General features: G+C 54.2%; 1 long non-coding RNA gene across 3 annotated transcripts in view; it reads left to right on the top strand.

The window, feature by feature from the left end:
* LOC120247970 overlaps positions 1–21,518 on the top strand; it is a 44,322-nt gene that overhangs the window by 6,759 nt on the left and 16,045 nt on the right. The window contains exon 1 of one of the 3 annotated variants that reach the window (XR_005532455.1): positions 2,111–2,165. The exons of 1 other annotated variant lie outside the window; for it this stretch is intronic. This is a non-coding gene — a long non-coding RNA (uncharacterized LOC120247970). Of the gene's footprint in view, positions 1–2,110; positions 2,166–21,052; positions 21,082–21,518 lie in introns of those variants that run through there. One more of the 3 variants, XR_005532454.1, reaches the window with a different exon arrangement.

Genomic DNA, 21,518 nt, shown 5'->3' with positions numbered 1-21,518 from the left:
GGGGGGGGGGGAGGACACGTGTGGGTCGAAGGGAGGACCCGTCTTCTCTCCCGCCTGGGACTCCCCACTTCACTCCCCGGGAAGCCACAGCGCCGGGCTCCCGGGACCGCCACCGAGTTCCGCTTGATGGCAGTGTTGCAGCACGGGTGCCCGCGCGCCCTTCCCCCACGTCCTCTCCCTCCGCCCTTCGCGCGAGAAAAAAGGCCAGGCTGCGTCCACCAGGGCTCCAAGATGGCGGCGCCCAGGTCTGGGCCGCTCTGGGGCCGCGCCTGCGCTTCTGCGGCTCCGCGGAGCAGTGGAGCTGTGGACGGGAGCCCGGGCCCCTTTGCCCAGACTGCGCACGGACCCTCAGGCGCCCGCCTGCCTAGGTGGCGAGGGAGGACTCCCGCTGTGGGTCCCAGTGCCCGCCCTCGCGTGGACACCGCTCGCGTCCCCATAGCCCACGCGTGGAAGAAGGTGCGGGGTGGGTCGTGCCTTCCCCTCTACATGACAGCCACACCCAGCCACGGGAGGGTGTCCCCAAGCACCCACAGGAGGGAGTCCCTAGCTCCCTCAAGCGTCCCCGTACCTTCCGGCTCGCCCACCCCACCCACGCCTCGGCCCCAGCCACACACCCTAGCCCCGCTGAGGGCTGAAAGCAGCCTGTTGCCCCTTCTCCTCACACGTGTCAGCTTCGGGAAAGCTCTTTTGTGGCGGAGGGTGAGTGATGGGGGAAGCGAGAGGCTCTGCTCCCTCACCTCCTCCTCAGCCAAACCCCAGGGGCACGGTGTGGACATTCTGGACATCTCCTTGGCTCCGAGACCCTTGCCAACGTACTTTGCGCCCTGGTTCCAATAGGTGATGGTTCCCCGGAACCCCAGAGTGCCCGGCTTGGGTGCTCTGGTGCCTCCCTGGAGAACAGGAGCTGGGTCACACTGGCCCTGAGGCCAAAGAGGAGGACTTTGCTGGCCTACGTTTGATATCCAGTGGGGACCTTTGGGCCTTGACGGGTGACTCCAGAGGAGAAGGTCCTTGGGGCCTCAGTGACCTCGGCACATAGCCATACCTTCGGTCAGAGTCCCCAAGATGGGTGCCTTGGGAATACCGTGTGGGGCAATAGGGTGGGTGGCCGCCTACCCGAATTAGGGGACCCCTGGGCGACCCTCCTTGCCATAGCCCCGTCCCTGATGATAGTGGCGGCTCCCCTCCCTTGGAACCTGGCTCTTTCTTCCCTGTATGGGTCATCTCGCTCCCTCAGTGTCAGTCTGCCTCCCCGCCTCCGTGTGTGGATCGCACCATGGACTTGACTTTGGTGTCTGTGCTACGGCTCCATTTTGTGGTCCACGCCTGAATCTCCGTGGGCACTCTGTGGGTGAAGAAGGGTCGGGACCCGTCCATCCCCGGCCGCAGGAGGTGGACGCCAGCGTTGACCCCACGTCTCCTGCTCATGGGCCAGCGGGGACCTGTGTGTCTGGCTGCTAGAGGCTTCGTGGTCACGTCAGGCTGGCCTGTCTGGGAGCCCTGACTGAGGATGCCCGCGTGGGCGTGGTGCCCCTCGTCAGGCACCAACTGGCTAGGTCGGGGTGGCTGGGGCGAGGCTCTGGGTCCATGACCGGCTTGTCTCCCAAGGTCACAAATGAGCCAGAGACACAGAGTGGTCCAGGGCCAAGGCTCAGAGCTTCTGACAGCCTAGAGGAGCCGCGCCCTTGCTTTTCTGTCATAAGGTAGGCTGCCTGGAGCAACAGGGGACAAGGCTGCACTCCAGGGATTCTCAGATGTAGGAGGTGCTCCAGCACAGTGGAGGGACCTGGGAGCCAAAAGGCCTACCTTTTTTCTCAGGCAAAGGGAGGAGGGTGAAGACCTGGGGGGAAGGGTGCATGGGCATTTGTGGTGCTACACTGCCATCTAATGGAACTCAGTGGCCATCCCGTGAGTCCTGTGCTGTGACTTCCTTGGGAGTGACGTGGGGAGCCCCAGGCGGGAGAGAATTAGGGTGCTCACTCCAAACCACGAATGCCCCGAGGTGCAGAGGTCTCCCGTGAACCCAGGATGCTCCAGACTCTGGTAGCGACACCGGGCACCTGGTTGGGCTGCCCTGTGAATCAGGACTCTGGTGGCCGCCATTTCTGAGCCAGACTGGAGCAGAAGAAGCCACCCTGAAGTGGCCAGGAGCCCCTGGCAAAGGGGTAGGAGAACTCACCGGTCAGGGGTGCTGGTACTTTGGCGTGTGAGCCTTGGGCTGCTTGCCCCTTGCCCTAGGATCACCAGCAGAATTGGTCTGGGTGGGACGCAGGGTAGGGGTGGGGGCTGGGTGCTTCACTGGCGGCGGGGGGGGGGGGGGGGGGGGGGGGGGGGGGGGGGGGGGTGAGAACCTGGAAACCCTGCAGGCACTTGGAGGGCTGCTGGTTGGTGATGTGGGCTGAGGCGGGACTCTGATGTCATGTCCAAAGGATGAGGTGTGTGGCCTGCCTACTGGATGTCCAGCAGCTTTGAGTTGTTCTCCTGGGGTCTGGGGTTGGGGAGGGGTGGTTGATGTGTGATGTGGAGATGGCTCCCTGGTGGAGGAGAGTCCAGAAGGGACTGGCCCACCCTGGGGTGAGTTAAAGTGTAAGGGGAGACATGGTGGCATTGGCACCAGCAGCAGCTGCGGCAGAAGCCACCATCGCCACCGCCGCCGCCTCCTCCTCCTCCTCCTCTTCCAACCCCTTTCTAGCTCCGCCAACCCCGCCCTCCAGTACCAGATGTTAGCACAGCAAGCAGTTGCCTCAGACAGACGTGGCAGCTGCAGTGCCATCTCCCTGGGCCTCACCCTCCCTGTCCGAGGCCTGGCAACCCCGGTCGTGCACTCAAGGCTCCGGCGGAGCGCTCCGCCAAGGGCTCTGCGTTTGCACACGGCACCTTTCCAGGCTGCCTTCCCCAGCCTCCCGTGAGAGCGTTCAGGGCGATGATGAGGAGTGGGCCTTGCCTCTGCGGCCAGACGCCGCGCTGGGCTTCCCAGCTGGTCATCAAGGGGCCAGTGTGGACAGCCTGCGTGCCAAAAGGGCCCGGCCCCGTTGGATGGCGACATCCCACTGACCACACGCGCCAATACTCAGGCACCGGTCCGCCAGTGCCACTGAGGAGGCTGACGCTCTGGACCCTACAGGCAGTATTTAGGTGGAGACTTCTCCCCACAAGGCCACACATGGAAGAAGGTCCAGGGTGTATTGTGCCTTTCCCTTCACACATGTCCATGCACCTCCACAAGCGTCCATGTGTGTCCACAAGAGTCCATGCGCATCAAACCCCTCCTCCCAATCCTCCTAGTCAGCACTGCCCCTCTGAGTGCTTAAGATACCCTGTTGCCCTTTCTCACACATGTCAGATTCCAGAAAGTCCTGTGGGGACTAGGGCACAGGTGGAGGAGGGAGCAGGACATGGCGCCCGCCCAGGTATCAGGAGGGTATGCCCAATCACCTCCTTCTTGACCACTGAACCCCAGAGGCATGATGTGGGCCTCCTGGATCCCCTTGTCCCCTGCCCCTTGACAGAGAGCCCCGGGGGGGTGTGCGTCCCCTTTGGGCACCAAGGCCAACTGGTGCACCCTCAGAGGGTTGGGTCTCCGGAACCACAGAGCGCCCTCCTTGCAGTCTCGGGTGACTACCCAGAGGACAGGACCTGGGTCACACTGGGCCCGAAGCCAAGGAGCAGCATTTCCTGCCCAACATTGGACGATGGCCTTGTGAGCCAAGCGGCCCACGGCGCGTATCCACAGCCTGTGTCAGAGTTGCCAAGAGGGGCGCGGTGGGGTACTGAGGGCGCGCATGCCGAGGACTCTCGCGAGCTGGCCACACACCTGAGCCGGACCCACCCGAGTTAGGGGACACCTGGGTGACGCTCCCTTGGCGTGGACCCGACCCCGACGATCAGGGCAGCTTCTCTCTTTGGACCCGGGCCCTTCCTTCCCCATGCAGGTCATATATCTTTGTCCTTCGGGTTCTTGCGTGGGTCTTGGTTGTGCCTGCTTTTGCTTTGTGGTCAGAACAGAACCCCTCGGGGAGGGTGGCACTTGGTGGAGAATGTTGATGCTGGGTTTCCAGCTGGACTGGAGGGGCAACTGTCTGTGAGCCTGGTTAGCAGTCTGGGCCGCCCAGAGTATCCAGAATGACCCTTTGGATTTGAGGGGATGAGGCTGTGCTCCACGGAGCCGCAGAAGCGCAGGCGCGGCCCCAGAGCGGCCCAGACCTGGGCGCCGCCATCTTGGAGCCCTGGTGGACGCAGCCTGGCCTTTTTTCTCGCGCGAAGGGCGGAGGAGAGGACGTGGGGGAAGGGCGCGTGGGCACCCGTGGTGCAACACTGCCATCAAGCGGAACTCGGTGGCGGTCCCGGGAGCCCGGCGCTGTGGCTTCCCCGGGAGTGAAGTGGGGAGTCCCAGGCGGGAGAGAATGATGGTCTCCCTCCATCCCCTCAACCGCCCCTCTGTGCAGAGCTCCCCGGGACAACTCGGGAGGCTCCAGAGTCGGGTAGTAGGACAGAGCTCCAGGTCCAGCTGCCCTGTCGGTTGGGACCCTGGTGGCTGCCATGTCTGGGCGTGACTGGAGCAGAAGAGACCGCCCTAAAGTGGACAGAGGATCCTGGTGAAGGGGACATGTGAACCCACGGGGTCAGGGGCACTGGGACATTGGCCCATGAGCCTTTGGCCACGTGCCCCTTCCCCTAGGGAAAGGGGAACATGATCCCATGTTTATCAGGATCTGGGGGGGGCTGGGTGGGTGGAGATCAGTGGGTGTGTGGGGGGCGTAGTGGCTTGGTGCTTCAGTGTGGATAGGGGTATGGAGAAAACCTGGAAAAAATGCCCTAGACCTGCAGGGGTACTTAGAGGGCTGCTGCAACTTGGGGTGGGGTGGGGGTGGGGGTGGAGGCAGGACCCTTATGACCCTGTGTCTAATTCTGAGGACCAGGTGTGCCCCCCCCCCCGATGTCCAGGGGCCTTGAGTTCTCCAGAATCCTGGAGTTGGGGAGCAGCGTTTGGAGGGAGACATTGGAGGTGGCTCCCTGGTGGAGCAGAGTCCAGAAGGGAGAGGCCCACCTTGGGGTGAGTCAAAGTGGAAAAGGAGGAGGTGGCAGTGGCTGCAGCAGCAGTAGCAGCAGAAGCCACCACCCACACCTCCTCCTCCTCCCACTCTTGCTCCGCCATCCCCACCCCCAGTACCAGATCTGGGCGCAGGAAACAGTGGTGTCACACAGCCCCCGCAGCTGCGGTGCCATCTCCCGGGGCTTAACCCTCTCTGACTAAGCTCCCCACCAGTCACACACTCCAGGCTCCGGCGGAGCGCTCCGCCAAGGGCTCTGCGTTTGCACACGTCACCTTTCTAGACCACCTTCCCCAGCCTCCCGTGAGAGCGTTCAGGGCGATGATGAGGAGTGGGCCTTGCCTCTGCGGCCAGACGCCGCGCTGGGCTTCCCAGCTGGTCATCAAGGGGCCAGTGTGGACAGCCTGCGTGCCAAAAGGGCCCGGCCCCGTTGGATTGCGGCCCCCGTTTGACCACACGCGCCAACACTGTGGGACCCGTTGGCCAGTGCCACCGAGGAAGTGACCTAGACCACGCAAGTAGGCCTTAGGTGGAGACCTCTTCTGTCCCCACAGGTTCACTTTTAAAAAAAAAAATTTTTTTTAATGTTTTTTATTTCTGAGAGAGAGAGAGAGAGAGTGTGTGAACAGGGGAATGTCAGAGAGAGGGAGACACAGAGTCCTAAACAGGCTTCAGGCTCTGAGCTGGCTGTCAGCACAGAGCCCAACGCAGGGCTCGAACCCACGAGCAGTGAGATCATGACCTGAGCCGAAGTCGGATGCTTAACCAGCTGAGCCACCCAGGCGCCCCATCCCACGGGTTCACTTTTACAAGAAGGTTCAGGGTGTGTCCTGCCTTCTCCTTGTGCATCCGGGTGTGTCCACAACTGTTCCTGCACATCAAACTCCTCCTCCCCTTCCTCACACTCAACTCTCCCCCAACCAAGATGTAAAGGCAGCCTGATGCCCCCTTTTCTCATACATGTCAGATTTCAGAAAGTCCTGTGGGGACCAGGGCACAGGTGGAGGAGGGAGTGTGCCCAGTGGGGTGTCCTTAGGCAAGGTTCATGGAACTGAAGTGTGGGAACGGACCCGAAGGACCGTCCTGATGTGGAGATGCGTGACTAGGCGTGGGTTGGGGGGGCGGCGGTGTTGGTTTGCACACGTGGGACAGAATATATCTACTCGCTGCCCTAGGAAGAATGAGGTGCTGGGCCTCTGGGCCGGAGTCTTGGGAGAAGAAGCAGGTGCTATTGGCAGGGCAGAAATTGAGGGTTCCCCAAGGATGAGAGTTGGATCAGTCTCGTGCCACAGCAGAGCGATGCCCTGTGTGGCAGGTCCCTGTGGTTGCCAGGGGTCCCTTTATGCCCATGGTCACAGGACTGGGGGAGAAACAGACATCCATCAGTGACCTATACGGGCGCTTGCTGGGGAGTCGGTCGCCCGCTGAGGATGAAAAGGCTGACATACAACTGTCATCTCCCTTTTTCGCTGGGGGACCACGTGTGTATGAGTGTGTGTTCTGTTGGGCACGCGTGTGTGTGTGTGTGTGTGAGATCAGGGGTGTTTAGGCAATGGAATGGGAGAATGTGTTTGCCAGCAAGTGTGTGCTTCTGAGTGTGTTCATGATGTGTGTGTGTGTGTGTTACACATGTGGTTCTTCTGGATTTTAGTGTGCCCCCGGCGTGAGAGGCAGATACTCAGGGTGCCCTTGCTATGATGGTCAGGTATTCAGCATAGGAGAGGATTGGAGCCGATTTATGGGAAATAAGACCTTTGTCCTTGTACCCCAGTGCCACGACAGGCACGCGTCCCGGAGAGCGTGGGCACACCTGTCTGGAACCCATGCCAGGCGTTGCCCGGCGAGGGAGCTGTCCAGGGTCGGGTCCCGGGCCCGGCACGGGCCCGCTTTGGCGTCGGTGCTGCGGCTCCAGGCTGCCGTCTACAGGGACCCGTGCGCGCCACCGTCCAGGCCAGCATCCCCGGGGGTGAAGAAGGGCCGGGTCCTCGGGACCCTTTTGTCCTCTATCTTAGGGACTTGGACCCCAGAGATGACCCTTGGGCCCTGCCTGCCACCTCATACCCTTGTGTGGGCTGCTAGAGGCCTCAAGATTGGGCTGGCCTGTTGCGGAGTCCTGACAGTTGATGCTCCCCGTGACCGTGTGCCCAGTTATACCGACTGGCTAGGTTGGGGTGGCCGGGGCTCTGGGTCCACGACCAGCATGTCTCCTGCAGACCTACTGGCATCACTGCAAAGCCCCGGATAGGACCAGAGCCACAGCCAGATGCCTCGGGAAGACTCCATAAGCCTCGCCCTTGGTCTTTAGTCCATAAAGCGGGCTAGGTGCGGCCAGAATGGAGGAGACCGTGCTCCAGGGAGCTTGGAAGCAGGAGGTGCTCAAGCAGAGCTGCTGAGACCTGGGCGCCGCCATCTTGGAGCCCTGGTGGACGCAGCCTGGCCTTTTTTCTTGCGCGAAGGGCGGAGGGAGAGGACGTGGGGGAAGGGCGCGTGGGCACCCGTGGTGCAACACTGCCATCAAGCGGAACTCGGTGGCGGTCCCGGGACCCCGGCGCTGTGGCTTCCAGGGGAGTGAAGTGGGGAGTCCCAGGCGGGAGAGAAGGCGGGTTCCCCCATCCCACTCCTGCCCCCCCCCCCCCCGGGTGCAGGGGAGACCCTGGACGCACGAAAGTCTGATAGCAGGAGAGAGCACCAGGTCCGGCTGCCCTGTGGTTGGACCACGGTGGCCGCCATGTCTGGGCGGGACTGGAGCAGAAGAGACCTCCCTCTAGGGGCCAGGAGCCCCTGGGGAAGGGGTAAGAGAACCCACCAGGCCAGGTGCAGCGGTACTATGGCACGTGAGCCTTTGGACATGTACCCCTTGCCCTAGAACCAACAGCAGAATCAGTCTGGGGGGGTTGGAGATGGGGACCTGGTGCTTCCCTGGTGGAGGTGGGAGGTTCGGGATAGGTGGGGGTGGTCACCTAGAAACCCTGCACAAGACCGGCAGGGCACTTGGAGGGCTGCTGCCAGTTGGTGATGCGGGCAGAGACCCTGATGTCCATGTGTCCAATCATGAAGATCACGTGTAAGGCCCACCTCCCGGAAGTCCAGGAGGCCTGATTTATCCTCCGGGTGTCTGGGGTTGGGGAGGGAAGGTTGTTGTTGTGAGATGTGGATGTAGCTCCCTGGTGGACCAGAGGCCAGAGAGGACGGGCCCACCGTGAGGTGATTAAAAGTTCCGGGGAGGTGGCAGTGTTGGCTGTAGCGGCAGCAGCAGAAGCCACCACCTCCACCACCATCACTACCTCCCGCTCTAGCTCCTCCCACTCTAGCTCCGCCAACCCCGCCCCTTAGTACCTGATCTGGGCGCAAGAAGCCTTTGCCTGACACAGACCCCACAGCTGCGGTGCCATCTCCCGGGCCTCACCCTCCCTGTCCAAGGCCAGGTCCTGCCCAGGCATGGCAGACATGGCGGCCACCAGCGTCCCTAGCCCTGGCTTCCCGTGGCGGACCCACAGGGGAGCCGGACCCGGCGCTCCGCCCCTCGAGCCTCTCCGGTCGCCCACGGGAGCTCTGCACCCGGGGGCGGGGGGGGGGAGGACACGTGTGGGTCGAAGGGAGGACCCGTCTTCTCTCCCGCCTGGGACTCCCCACTTCACTCCCCGGGAAGCCACAGCGCCGGGCTCCCGGGACCGCCACCGAGTTCCGCTTGATGGCAGTGTTGCAGCACGGGTGCCCGCGCGCCCTTCCCCCACGTCCTCTCCCTCCGCCCTTCGCGCGAGAAAAAAGGCCAGGCTGCGTCCACCAGGGCTCCAAGATGGCGGCGCCCAGGTCTGGGCCGCTCTGGGGCCGCGCCTGCGCTTCTGCGGCTCCGCGGAGCAGTGGAGCTGTGGACGGGAGCCCGGGCCCCTTTGCCCAGACTGCGCACGGACCCTCAGGCGCCCGCCTGCCTAGGTGGCGAGGGAGGACTCCCGCTGTGGGTCCCAGTGCCCGCCCTCGCGTGGACACCGCGCGCGTCCCCATAGCCCACGCGTGGAAGAAGGTGCGGGGTGGGTCGTGCCTTCCCCTCCACATGACAGCCACACCCAGCCACGGGAGGGTGTCCCCAAGCACCCACAGGAGGGAGTCCCTAGCACCCTCAAGCGTCCCCGTACCTTCCGGCTCGCCCACCCCACCCACGCCTCGGCCCCAGCCACACACCCTAGCCCCGCTGAGAGCTGAAAGCAGCCTGTTGCCCCTTCTCCTCACACGTGTCAGCTTCGGGAAAGCTCTTTGCGGGGGTGGCTTGGGGCGTGGGTCGTTGGGGGGGGGGTGAGCTAGAGGCTGTGCCCCTCACCACCCTCTCCCTTTCTAGCTCCGCCATCCCCGCTCTCCAGTACCCAATGTTAGCACAGCAAGCAGTTGCCTCAGACAGACGTGGCAGCTGCAGTGCCATCTCCCTGGGCCTCACCCTCCCTGTCCGAGGCCTGGCAACCCCGGTCGTGCACTCAAGGCTCCGGCGGAGCGCTCCGCCAAGGGCTCTGCGTTTGCACACGGCACCTTTCCAGGCTGCCTTCCCCAGCCTCCCGTGAGAGCGTTCAGGGCGATGATGAGGAGTGGGCCTTGCCTCTGCGGCCAGACGCCGCGCTGGGCTTCCCAGCTGGTCATCAAGGGGCCAGTGTGGACAGCCTGCGTGCCAAAAGGGCCCGGCCCCGTTGGATGGCGACATCCCACTGACCACACGCGCCAATACTCAGGCACCGGTCCGCCAGTGCCACTGAGGAGGCTGACGCTCTGGACCAATTAGGCGGGCCTTAGGTGGAGACCTCTGGTGTCCCTATGGGGCCATACGTGGAAGAAGGTCCGGGGCGAGTGGAGCCTTCCCCTCCACGTGCTTATGCGCGTGTCCACGCACTTGAACCACCACCTCACCCCCCCACCGAGGTCTGAAGGCAGCCTGTTGCCGCTTCTCCTCACACAAGTCAGCTTCCAGAAATCCCTTGGTGGGAAGGGGGTGGGGGGCAGTGGACGTGGTGTGTATGTGTGTATCACGAGGGTGTCCCCGCTCATTTCTTTCTTGAAGGGGACTCCCTAGGGGCAGGTGCGCCTCCTGGATCTCCTTGTCTCCAGCCCGTGCCGGGAGCCCCGGTGGTGTCCGTGTCATCTTTGCGCGCCTGAGAACTGGCGCATCCTCGGCGGTTTGGATGATGTAGTTAGAGGCGAGGGAAGCTCTGTTTCTCTTGCAACGGAATTGTATATTTTAAAAGGTAATTTCCAGCGGCATCTGGGTGGCTCAGTTCATTAACCTCAGACCTCAGCTTAGGTCACAAAGTCATTATTTGTGGTTCGAGACGCAGATCAGGCTCTTGGTGACAGTTCAGAGCCTGGATCCTGCTTTAGATTCTGTCATCTTGCCACCCGGAGTCCAGCTCCAGCAGGGTTCAGGGGTCCCTGAAGGATGGACGGTGTCGGCGACGGAGGGAGTGAGAGCCTTGAGAATTTTTCTGGTCACCAGGCAGGCATCTCTGTCCTGTCGGTTTTGGTGTCTTTATTTATAGGTCAAATGTTAACATGGCATCAGAAAAAGGAATTATTACAATGGATAGTTCTCCGTGATAAGGTGTTTTTGGAAAATGTACAGAAACAGATTTTACAGAAGTCTTCTTGCAGAACTGCCCGTATTATAGTGAGGTTGAGTAACTAGGAAAATACCAGGGTGTTCACATTTTAATAAAGCTATCAAGTCATAGGTTTGTAGATACTCTTATCCATCTTCATCACAGCTGCCAGGGTAAGGGAAGGTGTTTGTGGGATGTAGGCCTTAGGGAAGGGGCTGCTATACATCCCCAGTAGCACAGGTCTATGTGGTAACTTGTGTTCCGCCCTTATCTGTTCCTTCTCTCTAAGTTAGGCTCTTTGTCTCCGGGCAAGACTTGATTTTCCACTTATATTCCCTGTGGCACCAGAGAGCCAGCCGTAGCTTTAAAGAGTTTCGCTCATTTCCAATACACAGAATAGCCTCTTCGAGTGCATTTACCTTTGTGTCTAGTTTTGTGATTTCTTGAATAGCTAGGGCATGAGAGACACTTTTGGTTAGTTGATTTACATGTTGTGTCGTATGAACCTTTTGGACTAACGCAACGGTAGAAACAGGATTGTACACGTAAAGGTCAGTCTTTTACAAGTAAGGGTCACTAGCCTGTTCATAACTCAAGGGACGGTATGGAGGGCAACAGGACCTGCTGGAGACGTGATGTCTGTTCCCATAATCAAAAGAAGTTGTTCCCACAATAATTTCCTTCACAAGGTGCAGTCATCATACCAGGGCCAGAATAAGGGGACAAGCCACTCCCGATACCAATCAACAAGGTACCTTGGGGGTCAGTGCTCAAGCAGAAATAATTGAGTGGGGGGTGGATATCCGTCGTCATCTGATGGCAAGAGACCGTGCAAACTTGCCTTAACCTCACTAGGACTTTTCTCCCCTAGTGGACTCAGAATGGCTCCCAACATCATCTTCTCTCTCCGTTCCTCTCCTGCTCATGCTCTTTCTTTCTCTCTCAAAAATAAGGACTAAAAAAATTTTTTTAAAATAAAACTGTGTTTCCATTAATAAAAGTATCTGAACTAAGAAGAGGCTTCTCCCAGAGATTTGTGATACTTCCATTCTTCTCTGTTTGTAATTAAAATGTTTCTTTTTTGAGAGAGAGAGAGAGCGCGAGCGAGCGAGCGCACATGAGCAAGGGGCAAAGAGGGAGAGACCTACGTGAGGTTCACCCTAAGTGGGGTTCATACTGAAGAACCGTGTGATCAGGTAGTGAGAAGTCTTGATGCTTAATCGACTGAGCCACCTAGGCGCCACCTCGTATTCATGTCCGAATTTACTTTTTACCCCAGCTCCAGAAAACTGTAAGGATAGAAGGAAGATTTTACTCCCTTATAGTGGGTAAATGGAATTTTTGTTATGTTCTATTTGCTATGCTTAAAAATATCCAAAGATTAGTGAGTAAACAATTACAACTATACCAACCCAAACTGATACATCATTCTGCTACCTCCAGTCTGCAGTTTCTGCTGAAACATCAGACGATACCTTAAGAAGGTTCCTCTGTATGTACGTAGGTACTTTTCTCTTGCTGCCTTTAACATTCTAAGTTTTGACGTTTTCATGATTATGTCTTGTTTAGAGCATGTTGGGTTCATCACATTTGGGGCTCTCTGTGCCTCGTGAATCTTCTTTCCCAAGGAGAGGAAGTTTTAAGTAGTATTTCTTAAAATACATTTTCTGTTCTTGTCTCTTTTTCTGGGACCCCTACCAATGTGAATGTTAATATGCTTGATGTCACAGAGGTTTCTTTAACATGCACGTTAAAAAAAATTTTTTTTTGCTGTTAAACTTTGATGATTTCTATACCTTATCTTCCAGATTCCTGAGCTGTTCTATAACCTCTATTCTTCTGTGATGTAATGTTTCTCTCTGTTGGAAGTTTCTGAGTTCATCCACTCTTCTCTCACTTCCAGCAAGCATCTTTATGAGCATTATTTTGAACTCATCAAGTAGATTGCTTATCTCCATTTTCAGTTCTCCTGCTGAGGTTGTCTTATTCTTTCATTTAGAACATATTCCTGTGTCAATTTGCCTGACTCTCCTGATATATTTATTTTTTTTAAAGTAATCTCGAACTCACAACCTTGAGATCAACAGTCACATGCTCCACTGACTAAGCCAACTAGGCGCCCCTCTCTTGTTGGTTTTTATGTATTGGGAAGACTAGGTCTCCTGGTGTTCGAGTGGTTATACATAGGAAGTGTCCTACGGGCCCAGAAGCACAGTCTCACCTGAACACTAGAGCAGGGTGTGCCATGTGGGCAGAACGCACACGCTTTTGTTGTAGCTGGGCCATGACTGCCAGGGATGGGCTGGTGGGTGGGGTCAGACCCCAGGGTGCTGGGCTGTGAGGTCCAGCCACAACTGTTATGGGTACACTGGGGGGGAGGGGTTTTGGAGAGCCACGGGTCCCAGCCATGGCTGCCCCCCAGATGTGTCAGAGTGGCAGCCGCACTGGGGGTCTGCTGGTCCCAGCCAAGGCTACTGATGGGTGTGACGCGGAATGAGCTGCTTTCGAGGTGCTGCTTTTGGGGCAAGGAGACTGGTTCTAACCACGTAGATGGAGACTGGTTGAACTGGTGCCCACTTGTGTTGGGCGAGCGTGAAGCCCTGCTCCTGGAGTGAAGCCCTGCTGATTGCAAAGACAGACATGATGGGGGCTCATTGTTTTGGTGCAAGTATGTAGCGTGGCGGGGTGGGGGGTGGCTGATGTGGACCTTGACACCCTTGCTCCTCAGGGAGGACAGATGCATCAGTGATAGCCCTCTCAGGGATACTAGCAGTGTGGGTCCTGAACAGACTTCTTGCTGTGGCTTCTTTAGATCTCTAGGCCGTGAATAGTTGTGCTGGTGTTCAGGTTCTTCTCAGAGAGCTGCCGTATACATAGTTGCAGCCTTGCTGTGTCCATGGGAAGAGGAAATGCAGGGACCTCCTACTCTGCCGGCTTAACCGAGATTCCAACCAAAATTGATAAGGAAATTGATAAGGTTTGAGTATTTATCTAAGAAATATGGGAGAATAAAAAACTAAGAGTTGATTATGGTTATATTTAAGAGAGTTTTGTTTATTTATTTAGGACTAGAGACCAGTGATTTTTCACATCCTGAAGAAATACTCAAGAGCTTACATGAACTGAAGGGTATCCATTTTTAATGGGCTTTTGTACGAGACTGTAAACATATGGTAGGATATCCTGAAAGATGCCCACTATACAATTACAGTGTCAACCCTGGGAAGGGTGTGAACATGAAGGCTGACGTCCAAAGAGAACTCATTATTTGCTGACCTAATGTGCACCAGATGCTATTCACAATGGAAACACAGCCATTAAAGAGACAAAAAAATGTCCCTTCTCACATGAGGCTCACATTCCAGTGGAGGAGAATGAAACCTAAGGTCAATGAGACTCATATATCGTGCTGGACAATGACCCGTCCGATGCAGCACACTTAGGCAGGGGAGCAGTGTTAGACCTCCCTTTCCGAAGAATCACCGAGAACAAAGCCCACAAAACACAAAAGGAGTTGGTTATTCAGGTTTATTTTAGTCCCTGGATGGCCCTTCCCGAGCACCTGAAAAGTCCTGGGAAGAGCGCCCCGCCGAGCCATAGCTCAGGGTTTATAAGGGGGAGAGGGCCGAAGCCGTGTACAGAAGCGAGAATTTTGCGGTTAGAGGTGGGGGTTGCTTAACAGTTCGCTTGAAGAACATGTTTGACGTTCTAATCACAACGTTCGTTAAAGATTTACATCTCAGGGGCCTGCTGCAGCCAGGAGGAGCTGGGTTGCTCAACCCCTGACCTTTGACCTGAATAGAGTTGGAGATCAAACAATGGTTGGTATTTCCTCGTTTGCAAGCCCCTCACCTTTTGGCCCAAGGGAGTTTGTACATTCCCCACTGATTTTAGTTATCTCAGGTTAATCTTAAACCTCTTAAACTGGAGCTTCAATGTCTATGGGCTGGTAGGTCCCTTGGCTCAGCATTAAGAGTTTTAGGGACCCTATTCTGGATCTAGTGTAAGCCATGAGTCTATTAATGACATAAGGTCCTATAGCCAGGGCAACTAAAATGATGATTAAAGGCCCGATTAGAGCAGATGTTAGAGTCGTTAACCAGGGGGACCAACTGAATAAGGATTGAAACCAACCACAGTTTGCTTCTCTTTGGTCATATTTAGTTAACAGATGTTGGTTTACTGTAGCCAGAGTATCCCGTATTGTTCCTGATTTACTGGCATAATAACAGCATTGTTCTCCCGGTGCCACGCAGAATCCTCCCTCTCTCATGAAGAGTAAGTCTAGACCCTGCCGGGTTTGGAGCACCGTCTCAGCCAGGGAGTCCACTTGGCCTTCTAGATGGACAACAAATTGGGTCAGAAGTCCCAGGTCGTGGGCCACCTGTTGGCTTAAAGATTTGAAACTGACATCTTGTATTCCCAAAGCTGAGGCGCCCAAGGCGGCTGATCGGCAGTTCCTACCGCAGTTAAGACAGGGACTAGGAGAGGTGTTCTCTTTGGAGAAGGAACACGTTTTGTGAGAGAATAAGAACAATTATAAATGACAGAATTTCAGATGGGCATTGTTAAAGATTTGATGAGAGTTCAGTATGACGCAACTGACAAATTCAGTTATTTTTGTGACATGTAATATTTTAAGTAATCAGAATATTATGTGATCACCCTATACCAAAAAAGACATTAAAACTTTAGGATTTGCATATATCTTTGGGCAGTTATAGCATTTACCCGTGCAATACAACCTAAGGTTTACCGTTGTATACAGTGCTATTCCAAGTAACTTAGCATCTCAAATAAAATGGGCCTAATTGGTCAAAAGACCTTTTTTACTATTCAAATCCTGGAAAGTTTGTTAAAACCTTAGGAAGTTATAAAGCGCATCCTAAATAGGATTACAGATCATTACAAATCTTAAAACTTTTTCTATTCAACCAAAGTGGCAATAAAAGATCCTAAAGGCGAATGTATAACATAATATAGTAGTTTGAAAAACCTAGCTCCTTCAACATTGAGAAGTTTTAACTATGCAATCAAAGACCTGATAAAGATGAAACCTAAAGCTTCGGTTTTCTTGGCAGAAAAAGGAGAAAACTTTTGTTTACATTGTCTTATCAAGAGCAGATTTACAATCCAAGAAAACTTTCTTTTGACCAGAGAGAAAAGCAGAGTTTTAACCTTATACCAGTGTACTTTTCAAATTCCATTCATCTCAACCAGTCTATCCTGAGCACACATAAAATTCCTTTTCAAAGATTTCCCTTCACAGACCTTCTACACCTTTCCTTTGCCTTTAAACTTTGTCCCAAAGCCATTTCTCTCTAAACAACCAGTCTTATTTAGGACAAAATTACTTTCTTTTACCCTTAACAAAAATGTATTTCCATTTCTTACATCTTTTTTATGGATCTCTCAGTTTCCTATATACAGGGTTGCTTTCCATCAGTCTTAAGTACACTTAGCAGAATTTTAACTTAGGAAACCTTAGTCTCCAATTGAGGACTTAAGTAACCAATTGAGAGGTGTTTACACTAGAATTTTTTTAAATGGTAAATTCAGGAACCAATTAAGCACAGGCCATCTTTTGCAAAGGGTCCAAATAGTCTTACTTTTTCTGCAATAGGAAGCTGAAAACTCAAACCTGTGTTTCGGGGTTCTAATGAATCTGAGTTGAATCTACGAATAAAGACCAGATCCCCAACTTTATCAGTATGAGTTAGGGGGTTAACAGTTCCCTCTCCTTGCTTACGGATCTCCTCATGATGCTGAGCCTGGATCAGCTGTAGGGCCTGTAAGGAAGGGAAAAGTTTTTGATTTGTCCATTCCTCCTGAAGCTCTACAGAGAGCCTGGGGAGCAGTGGGGCCCCCGCCCGAATATTATCTAATATGGGGTGGGCCCAAGTTGTATAGGAGCACATCTAGTTCCGAGGAGGCAAAAGGCAGGAGATCAATCCAATTCATTCCAGTCTCCAGGCATAATTTTGTTAAAGTCTCCGTGAAAGTTCTATCTGTCCTTTCTATTTGCCCTGAACTTTGGGGACGGTAGGCACAGTGTAATTTCCATTCTATTCCCAAGGTTTTACTAATCAATTTAGATATCTTAGCCATAAAGGCTGGGCCATTGTCGGACCCCAGAAATAAGAACAAGTCAAATCGGGGAATTCTTTCTTGTAAAAGCTTCTTTACAGTTACTTCTGCTGCTTCCCCTGTCATGGGGAATACCTCAACCCAACTAGAAAAAGTATAAGTACTAACAAGTACTTGTATCCATAACTTCCCTTTTTTATTTCTGTGAAGTCTAGTTCTCAGTGTTCTCCGGGATTTGTCCCTCGGTAGCAAACTCCAGGTGGTCCAGTAATTTTTTTGTGGCATTTGTTTTAGCACAAATCGGGCACCGTTCCACCAAGTCCGAAAGATTGGGAGTTATCCCAGGAATATATAAATGGGGGGACACCATTTGAGATATCTTCTTTTCACCCGGGTGGGTAGCCTCATGAAGTTGAGTTAATAGGATCCGCCCTAGAGTCCTTGGAATGATTAGGCACCCATCTGGGTGTTGCCACCAACCATCGGGTGCCTTTCCCAACCTTTATGGGAGTATTTGGCTTCTTCCTCGGGGGAATAGGACAACTTATCTGGTAGTATAGGTTGAGGATGGAGGACTAGCTGTCCAATGTTCCCCACTGATTTTTGGGCAATTGCCTTTGCTTCTCTGTCTGCGGCTTGGTTTCCTATGACCTCGGGGGAATTACCTCTTTGATGCCCCTGCCTTTTGGGCAGAGGTCCCCTGGCGTAAGGGTTGGGCCCATATTACCTGCAACTGGTAATTTACCATGGCAGCTCCCACATATAGACATATCATCGCCCTTGAGGAATGAAACTGCTTCCGTTGGTGAAGAAAGTTTCAGTTGCATCCAGGAGTGCCTGATCAGTCCACTCAGGCCGTCCATTCTTATAAGTCTCTAGGATCTCAAGACAATCATGAATTGGTGGGCCCTCATTAGATTGTGGCAGAAGAGTAACAGGATTGAGTCCTGATGCCCGTTGGAACTTGAGCCTCGGTTGGTTCAACAATTGGCCCTGGTATTGAAGAAGTCTGGCATTCGAGAGCCATCTGTGGGGGGAGCTGTGGAGCAGGGGTTCTATTGCATGAGGCATGATAACCATTAAAGTTTGGCCATAGGTCAGTTTATCGGGCCTCTTTCACAAGGGTGGCCGTTGCAGCAGCAGTTCGCAGGCAGACGGGCCACCCTTGTGCCACAGGTCCAAGCGTTTGGATAAATAGGCAATGGATCTCTTCCATGGCCCAAGGATTTGGGTGATGACTCCCTTGGCCACCCCACCACATATAAGAAGAAGGGTTTTGAGATACCCAGCAAAGCCAGAGCTGGGGTCGAAATTAATGCTTGCTTTAGCTTATCGAATGTTCCCTGTTGGGCCTCAGTCCCAATCAAGGGGGTGGATCCCCCTGCAGTGGCCTCATGCAATGGTTTTGCCATTTCAGCAAGCCCGAGAATCTAGATATGACAATAACCCACAGTTCCAAGGAACTCTCTGACTTGCTTTTTAGTGGTGGGTGGAGGTATCTAGAGAATCGCTTGAACCCAGGAGGCAGAAAGAGGCCTCTTACCTTCTGGTAGAGTGTACCCCAGATAGGTGACACGATCCTGGCAAATTTGGGCCTTCTTCCATGAGACTCGGTAGCCCAAATCCTGTAACGTCTGTAGATCTCCCTCAGTTGCCTTCTGGCATGTAACCTGGTCTGGTCCGGCAATAAGTAAATCATCAACACACTGTAAAATAGTGGCCTTTGGAAAGTGGCCTCTTACTGGCAGCAGGTCCTTACTCAGGGCTTTCCCCAAACAGGGTAGGGGAATTTTAAATCCTTGAGGCAGCTGAGTCCACGTCAGCTGTCTGGTGGTCCCGGTATCTGGATCTGTCCATTCGAAAGCAAATATCGGCTGACTGGTAGGAGCCAGAGGAATACTGAAGAAGGCGTCCTTGAGGTCTAGCACAGAGCAGACAACATGATCTGGGGAAATGAGACTCAAGAGCGTGTAAGGGTTTTCATTTCTGTCATTGGTCCTAAGGGCCTTTTGAGGACTGAGTGTGCTGCTCCCTTGTCAACCAAGAAATTAACATCGGTTTCCCCCACTGTTAAAGTGACCATAGGCTCTTGGGGATTTAGCGGCTGTGAGTCCAGGCCCTGTCAGTCCTCTTCTCCTGCTAAGGGGAGAATTTGGGCCTCCTTTTTTCTTTGGAGCACAGGGCACTCCCGCTTGTAATGTCCCTTCTCTCTGCAGTAAGCACACTGATCTTTTCTGAGAGTGGGCCTTCTAAAAGGCCCTCTTCCTTTTCCCTGTGAGGATGTTATGATTCCTTGGTCCAATAGGGCTGCAATAGTCGCTTTCCCTACCCTTTTGGCTAATTTCTCCTCTGGGGGGGCGGTCTCCATTATGGAAGACTCTCATGGCTACACTCATAAGCTTGTCACTGTTCTCTCCATCAAATCCTTCTAACCTTTGTAACTTCTTACGAATATCTGGGGCCGACTGGGCAACAAAAGCTAAGTTAATTGCCTTTCGATTTTCAGGGGCATCCGGGTCCATGGGAGTATAGGTCCGGTATGCCTCTAAAAGTCACTCCAAAAACGTTGCAGGGGATCCCTCAGGTCCCTTTAGGACCTCGCTTACCTTCAACAGATTGGTAGGCTTACGAGTGGCTCCCCTGAGGCTGGCCAGGAGATACTGGTAGTAATTGGTGACTGATCTACCCGCTGATGAGTTGTAGTTCCAATTTGGGCGCACCGAGAGCACTTCCTCTTCTAGGCGGGCACATTGAGCATCTTGGCGGGCTGTCCCATCTGTGCCTAAGACAGCACGGGGGATATGGTTGAAGATGCCCTTGCGCTCTTCAGAAGTAAAAAGGACCCGTAAGAGTTGTTGACAATGGTCCCGGGTAGGTAAATGAGTGTGGAAAAACAGATTCTAGCAGATAAATGAGGGCTTGCAGTTTCTCAGAGAAGGGAGGGTTTTGATGCTTCCAGTTGCATCGAAGCTGGGCGGGGAGGTGGAGAAACCATGGGTGAAGGGGAAGATGAAGTCTTTTGGGGGAGACTAGGGAGCCGAGGAGGTGGGGGATAGAGGATAAGGAGGGGGCTGGTTGGAGAGATCAAGTAGATCTTCCGCAGGAGGAGGGAAAAGATAGGTTTTACCTCAGGTTTTTAGGAGCCGTGGGTTTCTTCACTGTTATTAAAACCCTGCAACCAGTTTTAAGATAACAATATCACAGCCAAGCGGGTGGCTGTTCACGTGCTTGTGCTCAGAGATCGATGTAGGGAAACTGGTCCGGATGTCCTGGGTTACCTGTAGCTACTCGCCAAATAAACAGCTCGACACAAGGAGGGATCAAGGGAACCCTCTGGAGGCCATCCAATTCCAAAAACCAGCCATTCCAGTTCACAGAGGGTTAGCAGTTTACCCTTTGAGAATTTAACACCATATTCGTCTGTCCTTTCAGGCGTATATATGGCTTTGAAGTTAACCAAGAAACATTCTAGTGGCGTGTTGATTTTACACTCTGAACCGCCCATTTTGATCGAAGGAACAAGGTCGAACACAGCACGAGAAAGCAGACGAAAACGAAACGTTGAGACAAAGCCGTGACGTGACTGACAGACACAAGTTACATCAACATAGACCAAACTCCCGGGCACAAGTTTCTCCAAGCTTTTACCAAGCTATACCAAAGTCCCGGGCACAAATTTAGACCAAAGTCCCGGACCAACGTCTTAGCCAGGACAGTTGGTGAGGTTCCAGGCTCCTCAGCCTTCTCTAATCCAACCCTTCCAAAATTGGTTGCGACCGGAAAAAACTTACCTCCTGAGGTGATGGGAAAAATAAACCTGGACCAATCTCCAGGGCCGCAGCCTGGCACCACGGCCCGACTGAAAGGCTTTCCTAACCTTGGGATCTCGCTGGGGCCTCCAAAATGTTAGACCACCTTTTCCGAAGGAGAATCACTGAGGACAAAGCCTGCAAACACAAAAGGAGTTGATTATTCAGGTTTATTTTAGTCCGGCCAGACGGCCCCTCCCGAGCACCCGAAAAGTCCTGGGAAGCGCGCCCCTCCGAGCCATAGCTCAGGGTTTATACGGGGAGAGGGGCGAAGCCAGTGTACAGAAGTGAGAATTCTGCGGTTAGAGGTGGGGGGTTGCTTAACAGTCGCTTGAAGAACATGTTTGGCCGTTCTAATCACAGTGTTCACTGAAGATTTACATCTCAGGGGCCTGCTGCAGCCAGGAGGAGCTGGGTTGCTCAACCCCTGACCTTTGACCTGAATAGAGTTTGAGATCAACAATGGTTGGTTATTTCCTCATTTGCGAGCCCCTCACCTTTTGGCCCAAGGGAGTTTTTACTGCAGGACGTGGGGAGGCTGGGGACGTGCACCTTCAGGTAGGTTGTACAGTGAAGGCATTGCCTAGAAGGCGGCGGAAATCCTGAAGGAAGCAGGGGGAGAGCCCTGTGGAGACCTGTGGATGAAAGCTGCAGCGCGGGGGAGTCTCCTGTACCTCTTACCCGTTAACCCGTTTAATCCCTTAGCCACAGACCCGTGGTCATTGCCCCCCACCCCCAGATTTGATACAGCAGGTGCTGTGTTGTTGGATTGTGGCGATTTGCAAGCGGTCAGGTTGAGGCCCAGAAGTACCCGGATGGTTTACGTGAGTAGGATGTGGTCTGAGGCCTTTTCCACTTTGAATAAACTGAGGCTCTAGCTACAGGTTGTAAGGCTCTTAGCTACTAAGCGTGAGTGTTTCCAGAACGTGGATCACGTCAGAATACGTGTATACATTGCGCCTTGCTTAGCATCTTCCGTGGCAATCCTTTGTCTT

Source organism: Hyaena hyaena, unplaced genomic scaffold, assembly GCF_003009895.1.
Source record: "Hyaena hyaena isolate Hyena2069 unplaced genomic scaffold, ASM300989v1 scaffold_556, whole genome shotgun sequence".
NCBI classification, from domain to species: domain Eukaryota; kingdom Metazoa; phylum Chordata; class Mammalia; order Carnivora; family Hyaenidae; genus Hyaena; species Hyaena hyaena.
The sequence above is the reverse complement of the archived record's forward strand: the minus strand, read 5'-3'. Positions and strand labels throughout refer to the sequence as shown.